This window comes from Falco biarmicus, chromosome 10 (assembly GCF_023638135.1).
Source record: "Falco biarmicus isolate bFalBia1 chromosome 10, bFalBia1.pri, whole genome shotgun sequence".
Classification (NCBI taxonomy): Eukaryota; Metazoa; Chordata; class Aves; order Falconiformes; family Falconidae; genus Falco; species Falco biarmicus.
Genome location: NC_079297.1, coordinates 27774749 through 27801926, shown reverse-complemented (window position 1 = coordinate 27801926; position 27178 = coordinate 27774749). Strand labels below are relative to the sequence as shown.

Genomic DNA, 27178 nt, shown 5'->3' with positions numbered 1-27178 from the left:
AATTACACCAGGGGCCTGTGAAGAGAGATGCTGTATGTTGCATGGTCTGATGGCTTGTTACCTAGCTGAAGCACTGAAAACACGATTGTCCTGCAGTACTCTAAGCTTTATTTTTCGTTATACTAGCCACTGCATGGTCACAGTGAGGAGGTGGTCTCCACCTGAAAGAACTCACTGTTGTAGAAAAGGGAACGGGGTTGATATTACAGAAAAGATAAAGGACTCCAGAAGGGTTTGATGATCCAGAATCGCAGCACAGCAGCCGCCTTCCTGTTCTGAGGGGCTGGTTATTCAGCAGAGATCCTGCAGAGCTGGACTGACACTACAGCCTCCCCAGCTCAGCAGCGGAAGGGGAACGGTGGCAAAGTTATGTTGCTGGAGTGAGTGCCTGAAGAAAGACTTTACTTCAGTCTCTGCTGCTGGTCTGTTAGAGTAAGCACAGCAATTATGGTCTGGAGCAGGACCTCTTAGGAGCTATTTTGGGATTTCACCTATGTTTCTATAAGTGGAAGTTCAGTTTTGCCCCCATAAATTCATGAAGAGGCTTTTGAGAACTGGCCTGCTGCATTTCTGGGGCAAGAAAGGACGATGGTATTGCTGCTTCCTCGAAAGGGTGGCTGCTGCTTAGCAGAGGCTCAGCAAGATAAAACCAGCCTTAGCAAATCAAAGATCTGCAGGGAACATCTCTGCACACACAGTCATAAAATTTGCTGTAATGTGGTGCTTGGAAAACATGCTTGTCTGGTTTATCTTACTTTTCACCTGATGTTGGCTCTCACAGCAGCTGAGAGGTGACAAAATTTCATCTGTCTTGAAAATTAGAATGTGCTTTGCTGTGACTTGCAATTGATCCGATTAGCTAAGTACGTTTAGAGTTTATAATTAAATTTGAAAAGCTGTGTTCTTCAGTGAATGATATTGCACCTATAATTATGGATGGGTTTTTTTTCCCTAGGGATTTAACTTATGCAAAGTTCAGTTTAAGCAAGAAGTCACCTCTTCTGTATAAGCATAAGATCTGTGTGAATCCAAAAGTGATTGGACATATTTATGTGAATAAGTCTAGGAAGACAACTTCATTGCCTTAGACTTAGAATAGATTTCACCAGTTTACTCAGATCTAACATAAAAATATATTTAATATGCTAAGCCAAAATCATGCAGGCTATACACATCTATTCTGCAGAACATCATCAACATGATAGAGCAATTCAACACCTTCATCAGCATCATGGAATAATTTGCAACTTATTTTTTAAAATCTGACACTGTGTTGTGAATAAAATAAGTATTCACTAGCATTTGTATACTGAGTGCCTGTGTTCAGTATATCTGCTCGAACAAAACTATGCAGGGTTCAGAATCAGTTATGCAGGAGCATGAGTAACAACTCAACTAATTTCAAAACTACAGAGGCTCCTTTTCTTTCTTTAAGCAGAGTTTAGGATGCACGAGGTTCCGTTTTGCCCTTGCACGCTAGATTTGAATTGTAAATAATCAGGTACATTTTTGTGATTCTTGTAATTAAATGTATAACATAAAATTGGTCACAAAGTGACACACGGCATTTGGCTTGGTAGTGTTATTTAGTTGCAATGGTTTTCCTGGTTCTGGTGTCTTTCCTGGAGTGAAGATCAGTCAGGGTTATTGCGGCCCTCCATTTTCGCTAGTCACAGCACTGCATCCCAGCAAAATACTAACAGGTTGTGGTAAAATGCTGTTCTCCTCTTCACAGCATTATGGGAGAGAAATTCTAGTCGAAAAAAGAATGTACGGAGTTGTGATTCTGCTTTTCAAAGCACATAATTCTGGAAAGAAAAGATGGGTATCTTGTTGAGAATACTTTTTATGTGGCAGAAATATGCTGGTAACACAATGGAAACAACGGGAATCATAATAAATACGGGAAATAATAGATGTGTAGCAACAGACTTGAGAATCTTGCCTTTATTTTCCCTGTAGATGTTATTTGGGGTGTTAACGTGGAGACCTATTTGCTGGTTGTGGTGATGAGGGGAGCTGCCCCTCAGCTCACCTGAGGGGAGAGGGGCGCTCACCTCGTCCTCTTTTGGCGGGAAACCCTGCTTCCTGCCCTCTCTGTCCCCTGGGCTCCTTATTCCGTAAACACCCTACTAAGGTGGTGTAGCAAGGTCAAGGTGGATCATATTGGTGTCAGAGGAGCTGAAAGAAGTCAGTCTGCACGGCTGGTTGACAAGGAGGAATCATTACAGGTGTTCTGACTCATCACAAGAGTTATGGAGTCGTAAAATGGGGGGTGAGGGGAGAGTCAGACTCAGGTATGTTGAAAATCAGCAAACACTACAGACAAATAAAGGACAAGAGCATTGATAGCAGATCAGATTCAGGTTCTTGTATTGAGTATGGCTGACTATGGGTCATTGTTTTTCATTAGCGTAGGGATTGGGGCTTGAGCAAGGAGGTAAGGAAAGGAAAAACACAGGGTCACTTTTTTTGTGAGCAAATTGTCCCCAAGTCCTTTGAATTCGGTGAACTCAAACCCATGTGAAATGAGATGCAACATGTGAATACTTCCTCCTGTGATGTGATCCTCAAACCCTGCCTTTATTCCAGAAAGAATTTGTCTGAATTTAATCATGTGCAAGAATTTGACTGAATTGAATTGTGGCATTGCTGGCAACTTCAGCAGAAGTCACTCGTTTGCGGGGAAGGGACAACCGAAACCCTGAGGTAAAATCCTGTCATGAAGTCCATGGGGACACCTGGCAGATGCTGCTTCTTGTTGGTTTTGTCAGAAAGCTGAGGGCATGACGTTCATGGGCTCGCTAATTTGTTATCATCTTTCTGCTTTGCTCAGTTTATCTAGACAAGACCTGGAAATCAATTTCTACCTTGACCAAAATCGTAGCCCCTGTTTACCTGGTGGAGAACTGCTGGTTCTCCACTAACTTGCATTCGTGGGGACTATAAGTTGTGTATCTAAAATCTGTGGAATCTGATAAATACTTCAGAGCTGATTCTCCTCAGACAGACCCCACTTTTACACCAGTTTGACTTTGTTGCCCTGTTTGGTGAAATTACTCTGTATTTAAACCAGAAGAACTGATACGAGAAGCTCAGTGACTGTGTGGAAACTTTCTTAGAATTATTTTTCTGCTGTATGGTTTTTCCTAGATATTCAGAACTTTCAATACGTTTTTTCATACAGAAAGTATATATTTTAAATATGTTTTCATATCATGATTTCCAGAGAAAAAATAACATTTTAAATATATCATGAGCCTTTTAGACCTATTTAATATCAAGATTTATACAGCTTGTTCTTAATTAATAGAGAGTTCTGTTATGTTTGAGATCCAAGAGCAGTGTTTGAATTCAAGTTTGCAGAATGGGCTCTGGCATAAAATTTCTCCCTTTCGTCATTAGTGGAATTGATTGATGCCTTTGCTTAGCAGAAATATTGCCACATGAATACAAAGATAGCACATTTCTTACTCTGCTTGAAATGTATGTCATGCCATTTTGCTTTTAAGCATATAGTTCAGAAGAATTGAAATGGTAGAGCCTTTATGTCCATCACCTTGGGCCCAGTACAGCTGAGGTATTCTCCTTATGTTTCTGTGGCAGACAACCCTGCCCTTGCATCGCTGGGAACTTTGATATAGATCCATTGTCAGAGGTTCCCTCCAGCCTGGTGAGTTTTACTGGGTCAGAACCAGAAAGTCTGTGAAATAATACATGCTGTAAAAGAAATCAAATGGAGTTACTGATTGGTATATCAGTTTCAGTCTGAAAAGATTGGTTTTGTTTTCTCTGGTTTCTGACCGACTGCAGTAACTCCAACTCAAAGGTTGTTACAGAGAAAGTTAAAGAATATAAATTCTAGATGGAACAAAACGGCCACTTTTTGAAGATGAAAATCTGTTGCTGTGCATGGGGAGAGGTGGCATTCTGGCAGGTGTGTGAGCTGGTGATGGAGGGTGGACCAGCCCCGCTTCTATACTGTCTTGGTAACTCCATAGATGGTAGAGAAAAATGTTAACAATAGCTGAACTTACAGCTGGTTGGCCATTCTGCTGCCAACATATCCTACTGTTGGACACACAAGTACTGAAATTGTGCATTCTTGGTCCTGCGGCGTCTGGCTGGAACAATTGCGGCACTTGTTCTGTGATGGGCACGGCGTTAGACAGCAGAGTCTTTTAATGCAGTCAGCTGAGCTGTATGTCCGCACTGTTCTCCATGCACTTTATTTTATAGTTGCGCATACAGAAGACGATTGAATCAATTAGCTCCTTGTCTGGCGAGCTGGGCACAGCTTTCCAGAAGAGCTGCAAGGGTGTGTCTGAGAGTGAGACAAGCTGGAGATTTCTCTTGGGCAGTGCGTGGGCTGGTTTCAAGTTACTCCGTATTTTATTGTCTCCTATTTGCTGAACCTTGGTTTCAAATGATTGCGCTGGTGCACTGTGCTTCTTAAAGGTGTAGGTTCTCCCAAGCTCCCCCAGTCCCACACAAGGAAGTGCATGTATGCTGTATCCTCCATAAAGCCAGCTAATGGTTTTCGCCTGAGGGTGCATACAGGATGCCAGAAACACGTTGTTACTGATACACGGTGCACAGACAGAGGGGTTAGGCAAGAAAAAAATATCTATTGGCTGTGTGCGTTGGATTAAAGGGCTTATCTTCCCTGCATTATTCTTCAAAGAATAACTATATCATTACTATAATGAGTTCTTTCTCTTATTTTTCTAATTAATAAGGGCTGATCTAGTAGGAAGTTCTGCGACGTTTTGCATTCCCATAGTTCTATCGTACTTGTCTCACGCTGATAGCGTATCTGCGTGCTTTGGACCCGATGCTCCGTGGTGTGGAGCACCCTCCATATGGTGTTAAATGTACATGGAGAAAAAGATCTTCTTGAGAAATGTTGTGCAAATCAGACAAAGCTGCAGCAAGGTAGATATTGATAGTGGATTAGCTGGGCCAACCCTGAAATAGGGAAATCTGATGATTTTGTTGTTGTTTCATTTGGCTCAGCACCCTGGTTTTCCCATGAAAAGCCTGAGAAAGAGGAAATATCTCCTACTTCATCTGCAGCACCTAATGTAAAGCTTTAAAAGGGTTTGCAGTTTCTTGGCATTCAAGTGCTCTTTATTCTTTTGGCCTGTATCAGTGAAAGCTGCAACTATTATTTAAAAACAGCAGCTAGAGAGGTGTTGCTAATAACTTACTGTAGCAGTGAAATCACAGGTTGACCATATGCTGAGTGAGAGATCATTTCCCTGCTCTGGTGCTGAGAGTGTTCAGAGATCCTTTGGATGAAAGGCACTCCAGTCAGATGAACCATTTTTTCAATACTGTAATTATTGTTATCTGCACAATTAAAGAACAGCCAAAAAAACCCATTTAAAACAGTATTTTTGTCCCTGGCAATTATGGAAGAGGAGCTTCACCTACCTCTTCACTTGTCTGTGCCCATGAGTTGAAGTCCAAACACTGAAGACGATACAAAGAATTCCTACACCAGCCAAACATACAAAGAAATGTATTCATGTTTGAAGCATAGGTGCTTCTTTTAAGCAGATGTGTTTCAAAACTGTGTTTTGTAGTTTTTCTTCTTTTTAGTTAACACATCAGGGCTTTCTTTTTGTTTTCCTAATAAAAATTGCCTTAGTTCTATAACATGAAAAATGGCTCAAGGTTTTGGTCTGTTTGAAATAATGGGCTTAAAGAGTTGGGTGTGCGTCATGGAAATAGCTTTTCCTGTCATCACCTGTTTTTTCCCAGGTACAATAGTGTTGCTTGCCAGTTTTCTGCTTCCAAGTCCCAGAGATTTGGCTGTGCCCTAAGGTGTCATTGTAAGGGTATGTTTCTCTAACTCAATTTTAAGTGTATTATCCAAACCCTGATTGTCAGGTTAGCTGGAGACTTGTTTTTGTAAAACAATAATAAGGGTGCATTTGATACCTTTGTGATAAAACTAAAGGATATGAAGCCAGTGCTTTAGGTCCTCCTATAGGCATCTTTAAACCCAGCAGTTATAAGTGCAATCAATTGGTAAGGTCACTTTTTTTCTTTCTTATTTAATTGGTAAAGGATCACTTAATGTTCCTAAGGTTCTTCCATAAAACAGAATAAATGTGAAGTTGTACCAAAGATGTCAAGCTCCATTCCTGGTGAACTTCCCTAAAGCGATCAAGGTTTCTTATGCTTCTTGCACTAATCATTAATAACTATGCTGTTGTCACAGCTCGAAAACTTTCCTATTGACACTTCAATCATTTTTAAAGATCTTGAATGTGTGGCATGTATTAAAGTAACCTTTTGCACTCTATTAAAATTTAAGAACTGCTAGACTTTTAGTGAATGCCCAAGCAACTGGATCATGAAAGCATTACCTTGTGCCAAGGGCATGATGCAGAGCGCTGATTCCTTTTTAACAAATAATAAGAAGTTTGACTTTTCATTTACACATTCTGCCAATTGCTAACAAGTTTCCATCTTGTTCAAACACTGGATTGATCCTAAGAAATTGAAAATATTGATTTAACCCTCTGCCTGATTTGTGCTGTGGGCACCTGCTAGTACAGTCTTAGCACATTACAATTGCTTGGCCGTAATTCCTCAGGGGACCACTAATAACTACCACATTTGTCTTTTCATCTTCTGAAATTATGCTAGCAGTTGTCCAAGTCAATTGTGATTCATTTGATACTGCTCTCCTTCAAGACATATTGCAACCAAATAGACTTGCTCACCAGTAATATATCTGATGACATAGTTAGTTCTAGTTAATTGACAGAATGATTCAGGCTTTTATGGATGGCATTAATTGGTCCCTGGTGTCCATGCAATAATTGACCAGACAGTGTAGGCTACATTAGCTTCTCATCCAGTCAGAACAGTGGTAAGATGAGGTAAATGTGGTACAAATGATAAAATGGCTATATTTTAAATCAAACATTTATAAACTATAGAAGTGGGAGATTGTGGCATCAAGAGGGTCTGAATAATGGGAATACATAAATGTCCACATTCAAGGGTTGTATTTTCTTTTTTTTTTTTATTCCCACCCAATTAACTCATGTGGTAAGTCACATTTAGATGCCTTAATGGACTGTGTTTGTATCATCGTTTAATGTGTAAAGCAAAGTAGATGGAAGGGCTGCTTGTGGTGTTTCAGCTTCTGTGTGTTTATATGGTACAATTTTAACTGGTGTTAAGTGTTAAAAGGAAGTCAAAGGTGGGGACAGTTCATTGCGTTTACAGCAGGTCCTTATTTTATTTTATTTTATTTTATTTTATTTTATTTTATTTTATTTTATTTTATTTTATTTTATTTTATTTTATTTTATATTTATTCTATTTTATGTTATTTCATTTTCCCCTCATATAAAAAGAGATGACCTGTGGAAGTATTTTGGCATATTCTGTGTGTGCAAGAAATGCAGAGTCTGTGCTTAAATAAAAAGTGCGATTTGTTAGAAAAAGTGAGATAAACAAGATAAATTATGTCAATACGTAAGTTGCCGCAGCCATTCTTGAAGAGGAATCATCCAGTGATTTATCACCTCCTACTTTTCTTACTCTGTTTGGTGTAAGAAAACCAGAAAAGTAAGCAAGGAGTGTGTGTGGCTATTAAACTCTCAAGTTTAGAGGAATGTAACTGAGAAGAGTCATAGAATATCTTGGATTGGAAGGGACCCATAAGGATCATCGAGTCCAGCTCCCTACTTCTCACAGGACTACCTAAAACTAAACTAGATGAGTCGAACTAAATAACAGTACTGGTACCACAGGGTTTTTGAGTTTGGGCTGGGTCAGGGACATTTGTGTTGCAAGCCTATTGCATGGTTTATGGTGTGCCTATGACCTGGTGTTCTGTCATAGGTATAGGTTTTTAGGTCATACAGAAAGAAAATATTAAATATATATCTATTGGGGGGGAAAACGGTGGGAGGTTCCTCCTCTCAGTATATTTTCTAGTGCATTGCCTAATTTAGTTTTTAGTGCCTTAACATGGGACATTCTTTGGAGCCTGTTCTAGATCTGGAAGGTATTTTCTCACTTAATATTTAAACTTCGCTTTGTTAAGATCATCCCTCTGTGTATATTCTCACATACCAAGTCAAAAGAAATCTCTTTCTGCTTCTCTCGTGTCTTTATGCAGCTCATGTGTCTTCCTCCATGCTTCAGACTGCAGTGCTCTTGCTTGTGCCCACAAAGCAGCCCCTGGCCCCCTGTCCTGGTCTCCCCATCTCCGTTTATCAACCCCTTTCACTCGCACCTGCAGTGCATGCATCCTGCTGTGCATTCCCCCCGTGAGTGCCGTGCAGTGCTGGAGCTGACCCACAAATCTCTCCACATACAATACCCACTGCCCTCTGGATTACAGCCTTCTGAAGCACGCGAGAAGCCCTTTTACCGTATTTGTAGGAAATGAGTATGTCAATAACAGGTAGGTTGAGCTGCTTTGGGAATAGTCTCTACCCATAACACAGAGATTGCTGTATTAATAGAGAATGCCAGCCATCATCAGCTTTGATCACTTTATTCACTTGTTACACCCCTTTTCACTACTCTATCCCTTTTGCTTAGATCTTTCTAAATTGCAGAGTTGTCACAACATAGATCATGCATTCCTCCAGCGTCTAGCTCTTAGAGGGTACTGCCAAGAACAAACAATAAAAACGGTTGTTGCCCTGCTTTAATTTTTATGAATTGTTGAATGTCCTGAGCTCCCACTGATTTCAGTCTGCTAGTGGGAATTGAGGGCATTCAGAGATTGCTGGGAGACTTGGCCTTTACACCATGTACATGCTGATTGCAATGTCTCCACTTTGTTGTAAGTTCCTCACAAATCAATCTTTCCAATCTACTAGTAATTTACTGCTCTCCCAGATGCCTTCAGCGTGCTGGTATGTTTTTTTGGAACTGAAACCTGCATTTGTGTTGCAGGTTGAGTGGCATGATAAAGGGAAAATGGGAAAATCTTGACCAAAGAAAGTCTTCTGGCAATGTGTCCACTTGTTGTGAAATGGGTCCGTTTCTCTGTTCTTACAGACTGAACTACATTCGGATGAGACTCTCCTAGACAAAGCGGCATAGTTTCTTTGCTCCTGAAAAAAGTGTGAGGTGTTTATATTTGAGGCTTGTTCCTACATGGCTCAGTAGGTATTTCTGCCTTGCTGGATGTAAGCGTGTACCATCCTTTGGTTTAGTGTACTCTTCTTGGGGATACAAGAGGTGTTATATTTCCATAGGTCACTTTAAGATTGTGATCCTTCAAAATACCAATTTTGTGAAAATAGATATTATTTCTGGATAAAGAACCCTGCCGACTGGTTAGGTCAAATTTAATGTAATCTGTTATTGGATGTATTGGATTTTAGGTTGAAGAAAGGAACGTTGAACTTTTGGGCCAATTATTTCTACAGAGCCCAGTACTGAATGCTAGATGGTTTTACTTCCCACATTTTAGGAAAAAGGGAAGACATTACATGAAAGAAAAGAGAATTTTTCTAGTGCGTTTTATTTTATGACAGCAATTAAAATACGCTGTATTTAATTTAAAACCAAGCTTTTCATTATATACACACCTTAAGATGCCACTGACATGAAGGTTCAATGAAACCTTTCAAATTCCAACGAACACGACTGACCTTAAGGGGTCTTAAGCACAGGGATTAAGTTTGCCTAATTTATATAATTTGCTCTAGTTTTAAGCTTCTCAAATTAGAATAAATTATAACAGTTAATGTAACTTAGTGCAGTTTACTCATTCCTAAAGCCAAATAAACATTTATTTAACATTATAAGGTCAACAGTTTTACTGTCTCAATCTCTTCATCCATAAACCTTTTGGCATTGTAAAATATAAATAACTTCTACTTAATCCTAAACTATTTTAAACCCATGTTTAGTAAGAGATTTGTGTTGAGTAAGTGAACCATCAGCTATACAAAAGACCAGATGCAGGAACTGAGATTGAATTTGTTATTTTGCCCACTGATGTCTCCAGCATAAAGAGCTTTATCCCAGTTTTCTGTTACCATCTCTGCTCAAGCACAGCCATGAAACTACAAGTTTAGAAGAGAAAAATCTTTTTGAAGAGGAAAACCACTTGGTCTGGTTTGGTCTCTGTTGTTCTTTTCCTGTGCTCTTTAGTGCTTGCTACAAGGATAGAGGATCTAGATGGCTCACATGAGTTTTCTTCGCCCACAGTTTGCAATCATGTTTAAATGTCCGGAGCAGCTGAGCTTTACATGCAGATTTGAATACAACAGTGAAACAGGACTCTCTCTCGAACCTTTTGTTCCCGGCTCCAAAGGAGCCCACAAATGTCTGCCTGTCAGTTCTCCCCAGTCACTTCTGCAAATCCTTTGCTCAATGTTAACTGAATTGGAGAGGTGATGCTCTTTAGGAAACGTCTTTTGAAGCTTCTTGAAAACTGGAAGGTGGGTAGATGGGAGAGAGATCCTATGAATGCCTTGCTGGGGAAGGGCTGAACATAGCCCTTTGGAGGTGAGGCAGCAGGATCCATGCAAAACCTTGGTGTCGGCACCCAGAGCCATAGGAAACCAGGCCTTCTTGGTTCTGCTGCCCGCAGAAGTACTTGTTCAGACCTACTTGTTGGCAGCAACACAAGGACAACTTTTAATTTAAGTGATAACGCCGGCAGGGTGGACTGTGGGCAGAGTAACAATTGGCAGCTCTTCAGCAAAGGCAGGGACAAAGAAAAGGCGTTTTCAAGTGAGAGACCTTGATCCTGTCACCACACGATCCTGTGCCTCCCCTGTGCAGCATGGGTATGTACACCACCAAGCGCCTGCCTGGTAGACGTACATGAGTCTGACTGCATGCTCTCTTGTACAAACACCTGAATATTTACACCTCTCTCTTGACAGGCAGGGAGGAGCCTTTGGGGGTCTTGCTTGGGAAGGAACAGAAATAAGATGGACTGAGATCTGATTTCTGTGGAGATTCACTTTCTCAGATGCGCAAGTCAAAGTATTTCCAGTGTTCAGAGAATCAACAAATAATTCAGCCATAAAAGTTTGTGAATCAATTTTGAGAGCTGCTGAGGCTGTTCAGCTCATATTCACCCTTGAAAGACCTTACTTATGCACATAGAAATGTCTGACATCTTCACTTTTCTTTTATCTGGAGAATAAAAGAGAGCCTTTCGGCCAGGTAAGAACAGGAGAAGCTGCAAACAAAAGCCTGCCATAATGGCAGATGTTACAGTAGAAAATAAGTACTAGGATGGAAAGATCTGATTCACTGAATTTTAAAAACTTTTGTAAATTGGCTTACATTTTAATTGAAGTCTGTAATTAATCTAGTGGAAATGAAAAGATGAAGGAGAAGCCAGAGTGATCGTTTTAAAAGCACTGTAATGACACTTTTGTTTTCAATGTATTAACTTGGGTTTTTAACAATACTGGAGTATCAAGCACTGACAGGTGCAGTCGGCACTCTGGATGAGTTTATGTAGCCAGAAGTGAGGACTGTGAAGACTCAGGGGGTTCAGCTTCAATCGTGATGCTACGGCAAGGTAATGATTTTTCCCTGTATAGATTTGAAGAGGGGTTTGTCTATAATTACTTGTCTTAAGTTTATGGCAATAATTGCATCGGCTGTTTTCTGTTTCGTCAAACATGCACGTTCTGCACTTGAGTCTTCAGCTATTTGCAGCAGTTGCTGTGGCACAGATTCAATTATCTTCTGAAGTATTAATGTGAAGCATGAGAGTTTCTGAGGAACTATTTTTGTTACTTAGATCTGAGTTTCTTTTAGAAAATGCTATAGCATAACGGCAAGCCAAGTGTCTGATGTGATTAAGAAAACAGTTTCAGGGATTTGCTTTAGTGCTTCTAAGAGTGTCCTTTTGATATCTGAGGCTTACATTGTATATACTGTCTTTGGGAGTACCATAAGAAAGATTTGAATACAAGGAAACAGTTTTTGAGATAATGGACAAAAGCTTATGAGATAAAACTGGCATACAATCATTTAGGCTGGCGTTGGCACGATGCTGTCCTCAGCCTTCATTCTGCTAAGCGTACCTCAGAAATGGATGCCACTCTGTGCCTGTGGCCCCGTAGAAGTGGGGAAGATCTCCAGCTGGACTGAGGGGTGCTGAGTCCCTCTTTCCTTAACCGACTTTGTTTCATTCTGGATTTTGAGCAAAACTTGTTTTTCTTGCTCCCATTCAGGATCTTGTTGCTGGTGTGCTTCCAGAAGGGACAGCCCTGCTTTAGACTCAGAAATCTCCCATTTAGTTTTTAGCCTCAGCAAAAGATTCAACTCAGCATCATTTAACAAAACACCTGCTTTGAGGTGGCGGCTTTCACTGTAAATAAAAAAAATAAATCAGTGGGGACTGTACAGCATCAGCCTTCTGATAGTTCATCTCTATCTTCTTTTCAGCACCATTGTGTTGAATGTTTGCATAAATTCTGTGTTTCCTTTTTTTGAAACAAATCCGGTTGGGAACAAAAGTTCACCCATAATATTTTCTAGCTTTTAATTCTACTATTCTCCTAGAGTCAGAACGGTCAATAGTTGCAAGGCATTCTTTTGCACCCATTCCCACCTGAAAGCCTCACGCCTGAGCGTACAGCAATCCCAGACAGCCACAGAGAGATTGTTCCTACTTCAGGCTTGCAGAAGCTGTCCTGGAGGGGATCTTTGCCTTTGAATGTCCTTTTGGCACTGGGTTGCCATCTCTGTGAACACGCTGCTAGATGTGAGGGTGGTCTCCTGCGCAGGAGGCTGTCCCTGCTGCTCACTGGTGTCTGTACAGCAGGACAGGTCCCTCAGCTGTCTGCTGGTGCAGCAGCCTGTATTTACAGGTACAGGTGCGACTTGAACATGTTCTTCTTTTTATCTCCCGCGTTCTTTTAAATCTCACAGCTGTCCTGAGAAATGTCATGGCAGCAATTCTTCCACTCCTTTGACTTTCTACAAGCAAAATGTTTCTGTTTGGGAGAGCCAGGTTTTCTCACTGACAGGGTGCAATGTGCAATAGGGATGCAGCCCCAAGTATTACTATCGATATCAGCATGATCGGTATTAGGCCCCTGAGGATGGCTGCAGTACAGTCTCCCTTAAAAAGAGAGGAAAAGAAAAAACCCAGATCTCTTTAAGTCCAGGCAAGGGGGCCACACATGTTTTAATGAGATACATTTTAAAGCTTGTTTGCGTTTGGGTGATAATGTACTTTAGTATAGCAGGGGAAATGAGAAACTTCACACATGGCATCTGGAAATCCTTGTGGCTCACTACCCTCCTTGACAGCAATAATGTTGCTATAAATTTCCCCCAACAGAAAACACATAACTGCATCAGCCATACCAGAAACAACCTTTCATTTTCTTTTAAATGAATGTGTTGTTTTAAATCTCAGCTTTTTAATAGCTTCATATAAACATTTGTGAGTCTCTGAGGTAAGTAAGTATATTTTTACTTCTTGTTCTTATGTCATAGAATCATAGAGTCATTTAAGTTGGAAAAGATCCTTAAGATCCTCGAGTCCAACCGTTAACCTAATACTACCAAGGCCACCAGTTCTCACGGAAAATCAGCCTATGGCTCAATTCACTGTCTGGAGGGGCGAGTGCTGATGTACTCATATACATCTCACAAAAGATGAAAGGGATGTTACTCTTGCAAGCACTCTTGATAAGTCTCTGCAGCACCAATTTAATCTCTTCCTGCACATATTATAGCTGTGCCTGATGTCAGGTGGAATTTCTGTGGCTGATCCAATGACCATTTCTTCATGTCTTTTAATAGGAAAAACCTGGAGTGTGCCAAAATGTTGATACTGGTGTGATTGCCAGGTTCAGGATGGATTTGCCAGTTGCCTCAGTGAAAATGCCTTCATGACCAATACATATACTGTAAAATGATTAAAATATAGTGGAGTGCTTGGAGGTTTGTAAAGCTAAGAAATATGGTGCCAGGTGGACTTGGCAGAAGTTTAGGTACAGTAGAGTGCTCTACGCGCTGCTTGTGTTTTAGCAAAGCATGGGATGACTATTCCTGTGCTTGCATAGGCAGAAATTTGTGCATTAGGAACGGGGATGCCGGTCGCATTGCCACTGATCTGAAATACCCTTTTGCCAAGGGACTTACCTGAATTCATATCAGCGTCAGAAGGTTGAAACCAACTGTACAGTATTTAATACTTTAAAACCCTTTTTCATTTGGCGGTCTTAGCTGCACACTAGTGAAGCTCAAGACCACTCTCTCACGCCATACTGCAGTTCTCCATGTGTCAAGATGCATCCACCTGGCCACTGGCCAAGTCAGAAGTAAGATGCAGGAGTCTTGTTCAGGGCTTTGCCCATTAGGAAGTGATGCCTGCAAAATAGCCTTCCCGTGGTGTGTAACAGCCTGTGCATTCGTGAGGTTGGAGTCTGTATGGTATGGGCTGGGTAGACGGGCAGTGATCTTTAAAGCTGAACCATTATGGGATGGAGGGTTATCCTGGAAACAACTGAGGAAGGGGAAGGATTGGTATTACTTGTCCTTATGGTTTAAGAAGAGAGGAGGGGGAGTGGGGTGGGGAGGCGGGGGAGAGAGGGCATTGAGAGAAGGGAGAGAAAACTTCATGAAGAGCCATCATTCAAAAGAAAAATTAAATCCTTTTATGCACCGGAGACTACAGATTACCAGATCAGCAAGTTAGACTAAACAGATGATAAAGTCACATTTGCAAACTGAGAGCTTGGTAGTGGTAGAAATCACTAAGTGACATTAATAAATATTGAGTGCAGTTCCAGATCTGTGTGTATTTAAACTTTCCTTCTTTGCTGCATGAGGCTGCCATGCTCACAGCTCCTGCCTGTGCACCCGTCATGGGTCTAGTGATGTTAGCTGTGAAGGACTGCTCTGGGACATGTCCCCCATGTCCTTGTCCTAACGCCAGCCGTGGGCCAGCAGCCCCCAGCAAGGCATGTTGGAGCTGAGAAGCAAAGTCTTTCTGCTCCTTGTGAAATGTCCGTGCTGCTGTCAGAATTAGAAGCCACTGGCAGCTGAGGCTGTTCAGTATGATAGCTGTGCTGGCATGGACATGGGTAGAGGGGAGGCGTATCGGTTAGAAAGTGGGATTGTTGAGCTTTCACGCACCTTTTTCACGATGATTTAGAGAGAGCTAACCTATATAACAGGCAAAAACTGTGAAGAGAGTATAGGGACTGAACAAGGAAACTCGGCAGAGCTGCAGCTGGAAGCCCAGTTTCTTCTGCCAGTCCAACGTCAACAGTACTCAGCTAGAAAACTACCTGACTGTAAAGTTTCTCTCCTACTGCATCAGGCCTAAAGAAAGTGGGGTAAAGAATTACGCGTAAAACTGTGTCTGCACTTCATTACTCATCCAAAACAAAGAAAAGGTTTCCAAATGTATGCTAAGTAAAGGCATGAGCTGGGAAGCAAAAGCAATGATTTACTATAGAAACAACTAAGTGGTAAGAAGTTTACAAATAACTGTAATTTTCTTGGGGTTCTCTGGCATGTCCTACCCCTTAAAAATTATTTTTAAAAAAGCCCTCTCGACATCCAAAACAATCATTTTAAGTAAAATAATTTATAACAAAAACTAGAAATGTTAGGACTCATGCATTTGGCAGATACACAAAGCAAACTCTTATGATTCTCCAAGGTAATCCTGCAGATTTTGAAAGGCGCATGTGGGTGTTTTCAATGACAATGAAATCAGCAACACAGTATTTACATGCTTGGGATGTACTGTAGACTGCTAGAGTCACTAGAGGCCATGGAGCCTGGGACGAGGGGCAGGAAGAGTCAGGTAGGCATTTTTCACTCTGATGAATAAGTAGGTTACGGGGAACGCTTCCAAATTTAAACAAAATACATTATGGTGCGATATTCTTTGATTACTCAGCTCTTCATTGCTGTCTCTTGTAGCTAAAATTCAAAATAAGCAGTGGTATCTTCTGTTCTTGAGCAGCCTGTTGTGTTCTCATACCCGAGTTCAGGCTGATATTAGGTTTCTTTTTCTCCACTTCGACTGGTGTCATTGGAATCCTTGAGATGTGCAGGTGTATTGTTCTCCTCCACCTTCGCTTGAGCATCAGTGACCCAGATGGGATCAGCAGGAAGGCAGGAATGGGTGACTGATCTGGACAGGTTCATATCACATCTGGAAGCATGGACAGGTCTTTCTTTAGACTAAAAAAAAAAAAAAAAAAAAAAAAAGTGTTAAAGGAGTCCCAATTTTAAGCATGTTTTGAGACTGGGTTTGCAAGAAATTACTTACTCTGTAGCTCAAGTATGTTGTGGGTCTCTCTTGTGGGTTCATAATTGGAGCAAAATATTTATTGTACTGTAGCTAGAACGACAATGTTAGCTATAAAATCTCCACAAAATGTTACTTCGTGCTTGTGAAATAACTTGGAAACCAAGGTTAGTGTTGGATGTATCCCAAGCTCTTTCATATGCCGGTCAAATGTTTCTCCACTTGGCCCATCTGCTGTCAGAAGCTGTCATCTAACACAAACTGGGTCTAAATGCCCTGGACATAATGCAAATTTAAATACCTCTTTGCACCTGCTGTGAAAATAAAGCATCTTAACTGCATGGAACGCAGACACCAAATAATTCATAAGCTAAATAAACAGGTTTTGCAAAGAGCTGCATGAAATGCCAGTGCAGGGTCTGTGGAGCTGAAAATGAAGGCAGCTTTCAGGGTCCTCCCTCGCCTGCAGATGAATGCCCCCTCCCCGGGAGCCGTATGGTGGGACCCCAGCCCTGACCGTGGGCTCTGGCATTGACGTGTTTCAGACAGCCTCTGGATCTGGCCAGATCCCCCAGCACTGAGCAAGAGAAGTGACCTGCTCTCTTAAAATCTCATTACAGCTAATGCTGAGTTGAGAAATCATGTCACAGCTTTTCCCGTTTGTAATGTCATCAGTGGCAGAAGTTTACCTCCTTAGTGCCTCAGCTTTGCTTTCTGTTAATGCTGCTATAGGGCATAGTGGAATATATCACCCGTCTGACCACAGCGCACCGTTAAAATGGGTGAGGAGTTCAGAAACGTATTTGGCAGTACACAAAAGTGTTTTTTTTTAAAAAAAATGTATGGACTTTATGTTTGCAGATTGGATTTGTGTGTGCCTTGCAAAGAAGGGGACCTCTGTTAATTTTACAACTTTTGTTTGACAGACAATCTTGGTTGCTGTCTGTAAGAGTGAGGGGAGATGGCCCATGGATGTTTCCGCAGTTTCTCTATCTGTTTGCCTACTTGGGTACACTGACTTGTTCATATAGCTTTCTTTCAAATCTATAATGTGTAAACAATATAATGCTATTCTGTAAGGCAAGTCTTTCATGATGTTACTTTGTGCAGCCATTTCCGAGTCTTTTAAGTACCATCATCGTGTGCAACGTGAATCTAGCCAAAAGAAACATGCAGTATTTCAAGCATCTGTCTCTAACAGTTCTTGAGTCACAAGCTCGTGCTCAGAACCTCAGCGAAGCATCGATACACAATTTAAAGTAATTTTTTGGTCTTTTTTATCATCTCTCTGAACTCAAAACACTTTTTTGGGTATATGCAGCTTAGAAACATGTAAGCGTTAAGATACACATACAGTTTGAGGTGATTAGAAGATTGTAGTTGTGTAATGCTTTAATATTAAACATGGGGGAAAAAAGATACTGTTGTAGTGATAGTTAAAATGGATTTCTTGAAGAATAAACAACAGAAAGCAAACCAGCATCCAAAATTTCTCCTCTGCAAATGAGCGTTACTTAAACAATCATAATTCCTTTAAAAATGAACTTCATTTTGCCTAAGAGAACAAACAGAACTGAAGCCACCTACTGAGAAATTCTATTTTGCTAATTTTTATCTATTCTAATGCAAATCGTTGTTTTAATCCCCTTAACTCATCCATCATGCATGACAGGTCAGCCAGCCCATTGTCTGTGTATTTGAAGGATTCCTGTCCAAATCAGACTTTCTGTCAGTAGCACTGGGCAGGAGTCTTCTCCTTTCTGATCTGCTCATGTCACTGAAAAATTGCAGCTACCTTGGAAAATAACACAGCAATTACATATGTACATGAAAGTCGCATGGGGTCTTCACAAAATATGTTACTAGGAGTTCCTATCATAGCAGGGGCAAAAAAAAAAAGGATGTCAGATTAAGGACATCTAGGTTTTTGTATAATCTACTAAACATCTGTAGCTGATCCAGAGAAATGGCAAAGGTCAAGTTTGAGGAATTTTTTTTTTCCTATGGGGATTTCTTTGTATATTCTGAAGCCTAAAAATTGCTGTTTGTTTTGAAATGCATTTTTGGTTACAGTAAAATACTGTTTAGAGTAAGCAGAAAATAATATAATTACAAGAGAGCAAAAAAAATCCATGTATTTTTGTAATATTTCAATTTTAATTAAATGGGGTTTAGAGTAAGTCATAAAACCTTCTTTTGTTGGGACAACTGACACTGACAAAATACTAATTAATGAATATTCAGAGACATCTCTGGATCTCTCCTCTTTGAAATATGTTCTGTCTGTGTTTTTAAAAACTCAAAAGAAGAAAATTAATAAACACGGCTTATGTGGAATATTTCCCAGTATTAAGACCTGCCAAACAGAATCCAATGCATTGCTTTAGTGTCAATGAAGACTTTTGAACCAGATGTGTCTATGGGTCTTTTTCATTCTTTTCTTTAAAACTGAAGCCAGGATAAAAACCAAAAGGTTAAGACTTGATACGAGGAGAATATCTTTCCATGCTACTATTAGGTCATTTCCCTTTTGCTGTATAAAGCAAATTGTGCTATTGCTTCAATCTGGGATTATTTTATTGTTGGTGGTTTTAATGCAATACACGAAAAAATTTCTTTTCTTTGGAAGTATCATTGTGATATAACTTCAATGAGTCATTGTAATTGTTTGCTCATTAGCATCCGTAGGGATTATTTCAGTTATTTTGTTTCTTGAATCTTTTCCCTGTCTTCTTGGGCAACCCAGTTACCGTACACTTTTCAGGCAGTTCATTTGTGTATAATAATACTTAAGTGGCTTATTGTAATCTTGTGTGTGTGTGTGTGTCTGCATACACACACCCCACTCGGGCAGCCCCTATAACCCATTTTAGGAACGCTGCGGTCTTTGTCTCCTCCCGGTCCTGCCCTGGGATGGCTGCTTTTGTGCATGGTCCCTACGTAGAGCCAGAGCCAGAGCTTTGGCTTTTGAAGGACTCGGTGCAGAGTTGAGTAACAAGCTCCAGCAGGTTTAAGACTCTCGGTTATTTTTTTTGCCCACCCCCCCCCCCCCCCCTTGCCTGGAGAACTGTGGGGACCTGCCCATGTCCTTGGCTGCTGGCAACCCCAGCACCCAGACAAGTGCCGGTGCAGAGAGATGGAGGTCCTGTGCTTGATGCAGGTTTGAGGCTGATTATTTTCGCTACAAAGCGAGTGAAAAATAGCTCCCATTCTCTTTCACAGGGCTGGAAGAGTTACCTCCTGCTTTACATGCCCATTATTAGAGGGTGCCTCAACTGGGAGGTCCCACAGATCTGCAGATTTGGGCTAGGGAATAGTAAATTCCCTAGGTAGGGTCTCCCATCTGTACTTTAAGGCATTACATATACTGCTGCTTTAAAGACAAAAAAAAGAAAAAGAAAAAAAAAATGTGGAGGGGGATCAAGGGAGCGTTTGCATTGGCTCACTTGGCAATTAAAAATACGTAAGTGAAAGAATTGCCACGAACTTGCCCAAAGGGCTATAATAAGTAACATCCTGTATAACTAGTACATAAAGTGTGCTCTATTGTTTTGAATGAAATGATTGTGTTTGTTTTTAGGGTTGTTGGTTGGGGTTTTTTTTTCAGAATTGTAACAGTTGGAATACAAATAGTCTCATGTTTTTCTAATTGCGGTAAACATATTTTAAAAATCGCTGTTTGATCAACTGTAAATATTACCAGTTCAGAGGTTAAATGCTGTTGTTGAAGTCATTCAGGGAAATCCAGCAGAAGTGTAAATACGGCAGAAAAAGCTAAACAATATGGCAAAGGAATATTTGCTGACTTAAGAGTGCAGGATCAACACCAATATTTTTCCAGTGATGCTAAACCTCTTGTAACTGCTAAATTGGATTTGTAGTTGAATGAAGTATCAGCTGCTGTTGGACAAGCCCATAAAGGCCGGACGGCTGGCCTTTTGTAGGCAGGGCTTAGAGGACGATTGATATGTTTTAGCACTTTTGGGATTATTGTGATTAGGAGGAAGCCATTCTGAATGATAGAGAAAAGGGTGTAAAAAACACAGTCCACAGCTGGTAAGCAGCATGTGTTTGCTATAAGGAGAGGTCACAACTAGTTGATCCTGCTGGTTCTGGCATTGATTGACAGCCAAGAAAACTTGATATTATGAAGCAGAGCCTTCTTTTTTCTCCCTCCCTGCCCTTTTTTTTTTTTTCCTTAAAGAAATGATGCTTCTGTTGTGTAAAGCCAAAGTATTTTCAAAATCTGGAACACTCACTGGTTGCAAGCTAAATGTCCAGAGACACAGCTGCAAATCTGGAGTTGTTAAAATATCAGCTAGAAATGAGTATTCAACCCATATTTGTGAGAACAGTAAATAGGAGTTACAGAATTAGCTCTGATGCTTCTGTGTTTGCCTTTTTCATATGTGTTAGTCTGAACTAAAACCCTGTTTGCCATATAGTAGCAAATTTATGCTAAGTATGTGGAAATTTCAAGTTTGCTGAACTTGATAACTGTTATGCCTCTGGTATATCTGCGATACTTCGCAAGGAATAATAGATGTAAAAAAATATTTTACCATCCAGAAAACAGTTTTATCATCTTATTTCTATTAAGCACCTGCCCCAGAAAACATGTAGGCTATTTCATCTGATCTCCGCTACCCACTTGGAAACATAGTACCTTTTTTTTTTTTTCTTTCTTTCTTTTTTTTTTTTTCTTGTGAGCAGCCATCCGAAAGCTCGCAAACGCATATTTAAATAGTTGGATCTCTGACTCTTTTTAGTGGGGCCGTACCTCTTTCAAAATTTGAGTTTAGCATACCACACAGGAAAGAACACAAGCTTGCCAACTCCCGCTGAGCGTTTTTTCAAGCCTCTGAAAAGAATGAATTATTCAGCAGTAAGCATGCTTACAGCTGGCCATTTGGGAGCTTTGATGTGCGAATCAGGCGGTTGCATGAATGCCCTTATTGTCATGTTATGTGTACACAGTGTGTGAATTATTGAAAATAGTGAGGCCTGAGCCTCATCTGGTAGAGATTACAGTGCAGGCATGCTGGGTGAAGGTCTGTAATTGAAAATCCCCAGATGCTGTTTATTTGGCCTATGTCACGTGGCCTTCTGCAGAAAGCTTGTCTGAACAAAATGCTGCCTGCCTGGGAAGCGCCGCCCAGCCCCCTCCGAAGCCCTCGCAAAACCCAGTGTGCGGACGACTTAAACACCTGCCCATAATATTTTTAAAAGCTTAAATTAGATTTGCCTATAACGTTTAAATAGAGGATGCCTTACTTAGGGGTTTAAACTGCTTAGCCAGTTGTTGACTTGCAGAGCTCTTTTATCTACAAGAGGCTTTTTGTTAGCCAATTTAGCTTTAAAGCGTCTTCAGAAAGCGGCACTGGCAAATTTTAGGTAAGCTCTCCCAAAGCCAGATATTCTGCCGGCGAAACGGAGCAGAAAAGCAACGAGGCTGGGCACCGCAGCACGTGGCAGGGCAGCTCTTTCTCCATGGGCTACCAGCCTGGCCGCCCAATGTCCCTGTGGCCACCTTCTGATGGAGGAAAGCCTTCAAACCAGCCTGTCCCTGCTGATGATGTCCACGCACGGACCCCTGCCATGTCGGGTGGTATCAGGATCTGGCCCACGCTCAGCAGCCAGACAAAGGGCTCGGTGCTGCTCGCAGAGGCTGTCCCAGGAGGACGCTTGCCTGAGGAGCCGTGAGCTGGGCAGCAGGCTCCTCATCGAGCAAAACCCTGGTAACTCTCCAGATTTGACCCCTGGGCACAAGCGCATCACTTTTGAGATCATCAGGCTGCATAGCAGCTTGGAGGAGAGGTGACCAGAAATAGAGGTTACCAAAACCAGCTGAAAAGCTTTGCCATGGTGAAAATACGGCCATGAGCGTGACTTAGGAGATGAAATGTTTGTGCAGGTCTGTCCCCAGACTTTGCACTCAGGATGTGAAGTGGCTGTTTTGAGCCACAGTCTCACAGAATTTGGAGAAATTCATAGTATGTCCTTATCTGAAAAGAACAGGCCATTTGGTCATTTCTTGAATTGTTTTGCTGAGTATGAAAACTTTTTAAAATTAGCTGTTCATTTTCAAATTGCTAACCCACTTGATTTCCCACACTTGCCTATTTTTATCACATTCGGATGGTGCCAGTTACTGGGAGGGAGAAGGTTTAATTTGTGTCATTAATGTTCTAAATAAAGATGCCTGCCTGCCTTGTGGTCGGCAGCTCTGCAGGGATGTGATGCACCGGCTTGCTGCCCCATTGCTGGCGGGAACTGGCTTTGAGCAGTGATGCCTGTGGCCGGGACTGGGGAAAGGGACACAGCATGGCTGGGGGCATGTCAGCTGCTCACGTAGGTCCTGGTACAGCCTGTGGTGACCCCTGTACAGAGGTGGTGATGCTGATTTTGGGCAATAAAGGGGTTGCCAGTTACACCCTCCTCACCCAGGGGGTGATTTTCACCATTGGGGGCCTTGCCCATGCTGGGCGAGTGGGGCCAAACCCCCCCTCAGCACCAAGGGTGGCACCTGGGAGCCTCACGGAGACCTTTGTGGGGGCTGATGCTTGGCTGCTTTAGGCTGGTTTTGAAATCACGTTAGTGGGGGAGGCTTCCCTGCACAAGGGCCCTCTGTTAGAGCAACAACTGCCTCCCACAGGGAGAGGCGGGTGGGAGCCTCCCCACTTTGCAGCTGCTTCTACTTATTTTGAACAAGAAGAGCAGAAATGTCAGTCCTCCATGCTGCCTGTGAGGTGTCTGGGATCGCCGCACGCTCCCTGGTTTGGGGTGCTGCTCCTCAGGGACGGGGCAATACTTGGGAAGGTGGAGGGAGCCCATGCCTGCTGGCAGGAATGGGGCTGCCCTGGGGGCCACGGTGAGGCTTTGGCACCCCGCAAAGCCTCGCAGGTTTTCTAGCATCTGCGCTGTTTTCTAGCTGAACCTCCTTTATACTTTCTGCCATGGCTAAAAAAGATGTTCTGTTGTGTAAAATGCCTCTTCCTCAGAGGAAGTCCAGGGAGAATTATAGTTTGCAATTGTACTGACAGTACAGAAGGGCATGACAGATAAAGCCTGAATTTAAAAGGGGGAAAAAAAAAAACCAAACCACAAGAAGAAGCCTAAATAAAATGTTGGTTGTGGTCCTTTCCTGATCCTTTCAAGATCCTTGGAAAATATTTCTGTGCTATGAAGATGTTTTATCTGACCGGGCACCTCCCCGCACCTCTTTTTTATACCTGAACTAAAGCATTCAGAGGAGGAGACTGTCACAGCAGATGACAAGAAGAAGGAGCTGAACATTTACAGTTCATAAACCTGACCTCTTCTCAACTGCCAGGCAATTTCCTAGTTATATATGACAGGGAGAGAGAGGGAAGGTGTGTATGGAAAGTATTTCCACAGCTGAGCTCTTCTTAGAGAAAAACAGTTCTATTTATTAATGAGTATTTTTCACCCTAAGTTTTCTAATGGCCAATTAAAGAAGTTCCTTGAGCTTTCTTTGGTTTCAGAGTCTTCTCATTCCCAAGAACAGAAAAGGGTGTTTTTAGGATTATTAAGCCTTCCTTAGTTTAAAAATCCTCTCTGGGCCTTAGCTGACCAGGAGATAAGATCTTTGCTGTTAATATCTGTCAGAGTTGGTAAAGAAGAGTCACCAGTGTTTGGTAGATAACTTAATGGCTGTAAACTTTTAGTTGGGGATGTCTATCTGTATATGTCAGGCAGTGCTTGTATTTGTGTTTGTGGCTTTTTGATAGTCCAAAAAAGAATTTATGACTTTTCTCAGATCATTTTGCCTGGGCAGAAGGTATTTAGTGAGCCTCATGAGGCTACAGTATCTCCTGCTCTGGCTAAATCTGATGCATATTTATTTGCTGTGTGGAAAATATGGCTGTAAGGAAAACCTAAGGCTGTTTCCTCAGACACTTTGCATGCTTCCTTGTAGAGTTCTTCCTCCATCTAAGTTAAGCAAATTATTTCACCCTGTTGACTCTTCTCAAGCTAGGCTCCTGTTAGACTTCACCTTAAGGGGAAGCGACCACTTTACAAAACCACAGTCTTGTTAGTCATAACCCTGCTGTGCTAAGGTGGTGGCTAGAGAAACCCCTCCTTGGTTCAGGCCACTTCGTTGAGGGACTGGGGCTCAACTGGAGGCAGCACTTGACTGGTATTTTGAATAATACAGTCTAGACTTTCAGTACTTGGTGTTTTTTATGAAGCTGCTTTTCCTGTCAAGTGGCTGCCTGGGAATCTGAGCTTTCCTTTAAAAATAGGTTTTTAATGCTCTTGCCTGGGAAGAAAACTGTGAAACTGTGAGAAGGTTTAACTCTTCCTTCCTCAGCTACGGCTGAGGGCTGCGCAGGACTGCACTAATGGGCAAGGGGTGGCTGTGCTGTAACTCGTGCAGTGACCATGTATCTGAAGCATCTTCAGTACAGGCTGAGGGACCAGAGATGACAACACATCCTTTAACCCCCCTTTTAGAGTCGCTGACCTTGCAGAATTGCCAGTTGCTGATAAGGACAATCTGACAACGCTTTTTGCACCAAAAAAACTAGTCTGTGTGCTTAATGTATGCACGTACCTGAAGATGTGCAAAGAAGGTAGTTTCTGGAAGGGGGGCATTCCCCAATTAAATGAAAATGTGCGTTTAGAGATATGGAAGTGTTTATACCACCTATCTTACTGGTGATTGCAGGAATGCGGTGATTTCTGAAACTCACCAGATTGCAGGGGGCTGCTCTTGCAGGCTACCGACCCTTTGGGCTCTCTGTTGCAGGCGGTGAAGTGCTTCTTCCTGGTTTTCTTTTAATTTTTGTGCACCTCTTTGCTGTCTGCTAGCCTAGTACTCACTAAAGGGACACTTCAGAGGTATAAGAAGTACCAAGCAAGAAGGTTTTTGAAAACTCTTGTCCAAAGCACGTTTAGTAGGATGTGCCATCGCTGTATACCTTTTCTGCTCCCTTCTCATTGCCGTGGCCTCAGGCTCTTGACCTCTGTCAGTTTGTTTTCCCAAACCATATGATATTTTTCCATTGTATAACTTTTCCATCTAATATTAACGAAGAGTAGAGCAGCTTCGTTTCGGTCCATGCCCAGCACCTGCAAGTGAATTTGCAGTTCTGTCACTATGAGGTAGCTGCTGTTACAGCACAAGGACATAGGGGAAGAGCACCAGTATGAAAACTTATTCTCCAAATTTGAAGTGAACTGTTCACTTCAGGAAGAACATGAGAAAAAACATGAGAACAGAGAGATACAGAGATCAAGCGTTCCTTAGTTTCACCCCATGAACACAAAGGCTCCTGTTCACTGCAAATGGCAGGTACCTTGTGGGCACGACAGGCTGCAGAACTTCTGTCCAGCCAAAAGACAGTGGCTTTGCATGAAATTAGTTAACTAAACTGCTCCTCTGTTTGCATATGGAAATCCCTCATTTGTGTGCAAGAAGTGCTGCTTGTCTGTGCAACTGTTTGCTCACGCAAAATTTACCTCTTGGAAGTTTGTCCTGAAGAGACCTGCTGAAGAATTACAAACCTCTCGTCACCATTACAGTGGTGCATTGCAGGAAACCTGGCACACAGTCCGGACCAAAACAAAAAAGGAAACAAAGCTCTACTCTGAAGCATGTTGATATTTCATATTCTAGTACCCATTTAGCAAACAAACCACGGAAGAGACAGGAACCATGAGGCATTTGATACAAAGGGTGTAAAATAAGGCTCAGAGGGAGAGACAGAAATAAGAAGGAAAATGAAGGTTTAGTTTGACTAATTGTCTTCAGTCTTCCAGTCAACAAAATGCCCTTCAGATATAGGCAGGCTACTTTGAAACTTCCCTGTCTCTACCCCACAACATCAAACTGAAAGAGTTTGAGCCTGGTTGATATAATAACTTTCTGCATTCCCCAGCTACGTACTCATCCACTTTAAAATAACTTTGTGGGTGACAAGTTATGTTCTTAACCTCCCCATTTTCAGCTTGCTGCTAAATAATTTTTCTCATTTTCTACACATGGGCTGCTTATCCCCTGTGCTGAATGCAAATAACTCCATAACTTAGGACTTGTTGAACAAGTGTATTTAAGTTCTTACAACTTGTGGAGAAGTAACATAGTAAGCAGTGAAAATAAACAGGGCACCACATAAAACTGTGTTATCTTCTGTGTCAGCAATATTTAGGAAGGAAATTATTTGGAAAGAAAACATTAGTTTGTATTAGGTAGCATAATGTGTGACTGAAGAAGAGTCAAATAGCCATTTTAGAAACTTGGAAATACTATAAATTTCTGAGAGAAACAGAGCTGTGAATAACAAACCACCATGTTGATCGGCTCCGCTGCAGCAGGAACGTAGGCACCGCAGGGTGACAACTCTGGTGCGTTGAATTAAGGGTGTGATTGACAACCTGCTGAACGGTCCAGGAGGCAGAGTGCTTCCTGGCAGGGAGGATGGATTTTGCTGTCCTCCCTGTAGCATGAAAACTTGGGGAAAAGCTGATGCAAAACTGTGACATCTGGGTGATTGGTGCTTTGGTTTGGGTGGCACATGACCTTCTCAAGAGCAGCTGCTCCTCCCAGCAGGTCTCTAGGTGGGTTGAGGGGCAAACATCACCCAGCACAGTCGGAAGCAAAACCAGAGGAGCCTGGACCTTGTGTCAGCCCCCAATATGGGGGATTCTCCAGTTAGAGATCATCCTGGGCACCACTGCTGGCCAAGGTGTGCCTCTGCCTGCAAACAGATGCAGGACTTTGGTGGGAAGATGCTGAACCGCATAGCCCTCTGTATTTCGCGTAGCACATAAAATGTCTGTTAAGGAGAGGGAAGAGAAATGCTGATGAACAAGAAGAAATAGTGATAAATATTTTGCAAAGGGGAGTAGGTGTAAGAAAACATAAGCCTCATCTGCGTGGAGCTCATGTGTTTAAGTATGGTATTT

The 27178-nt window shown here is 41.8% G+C and overlaps 1 protein-coding gene across 10 annotated transcripts in view; it reads left to right on the top strand.

Annotated features, from left to right (window-relative positions):
* The window catches only part of TEAD1 (TEA domain transcription factor 1), a 161537-nt gene that overhangs the window by 86846 nt on the left and 47513 nt on the right, over window positions 1-27178 (top strand). The window lies entirely within an intron of this gene.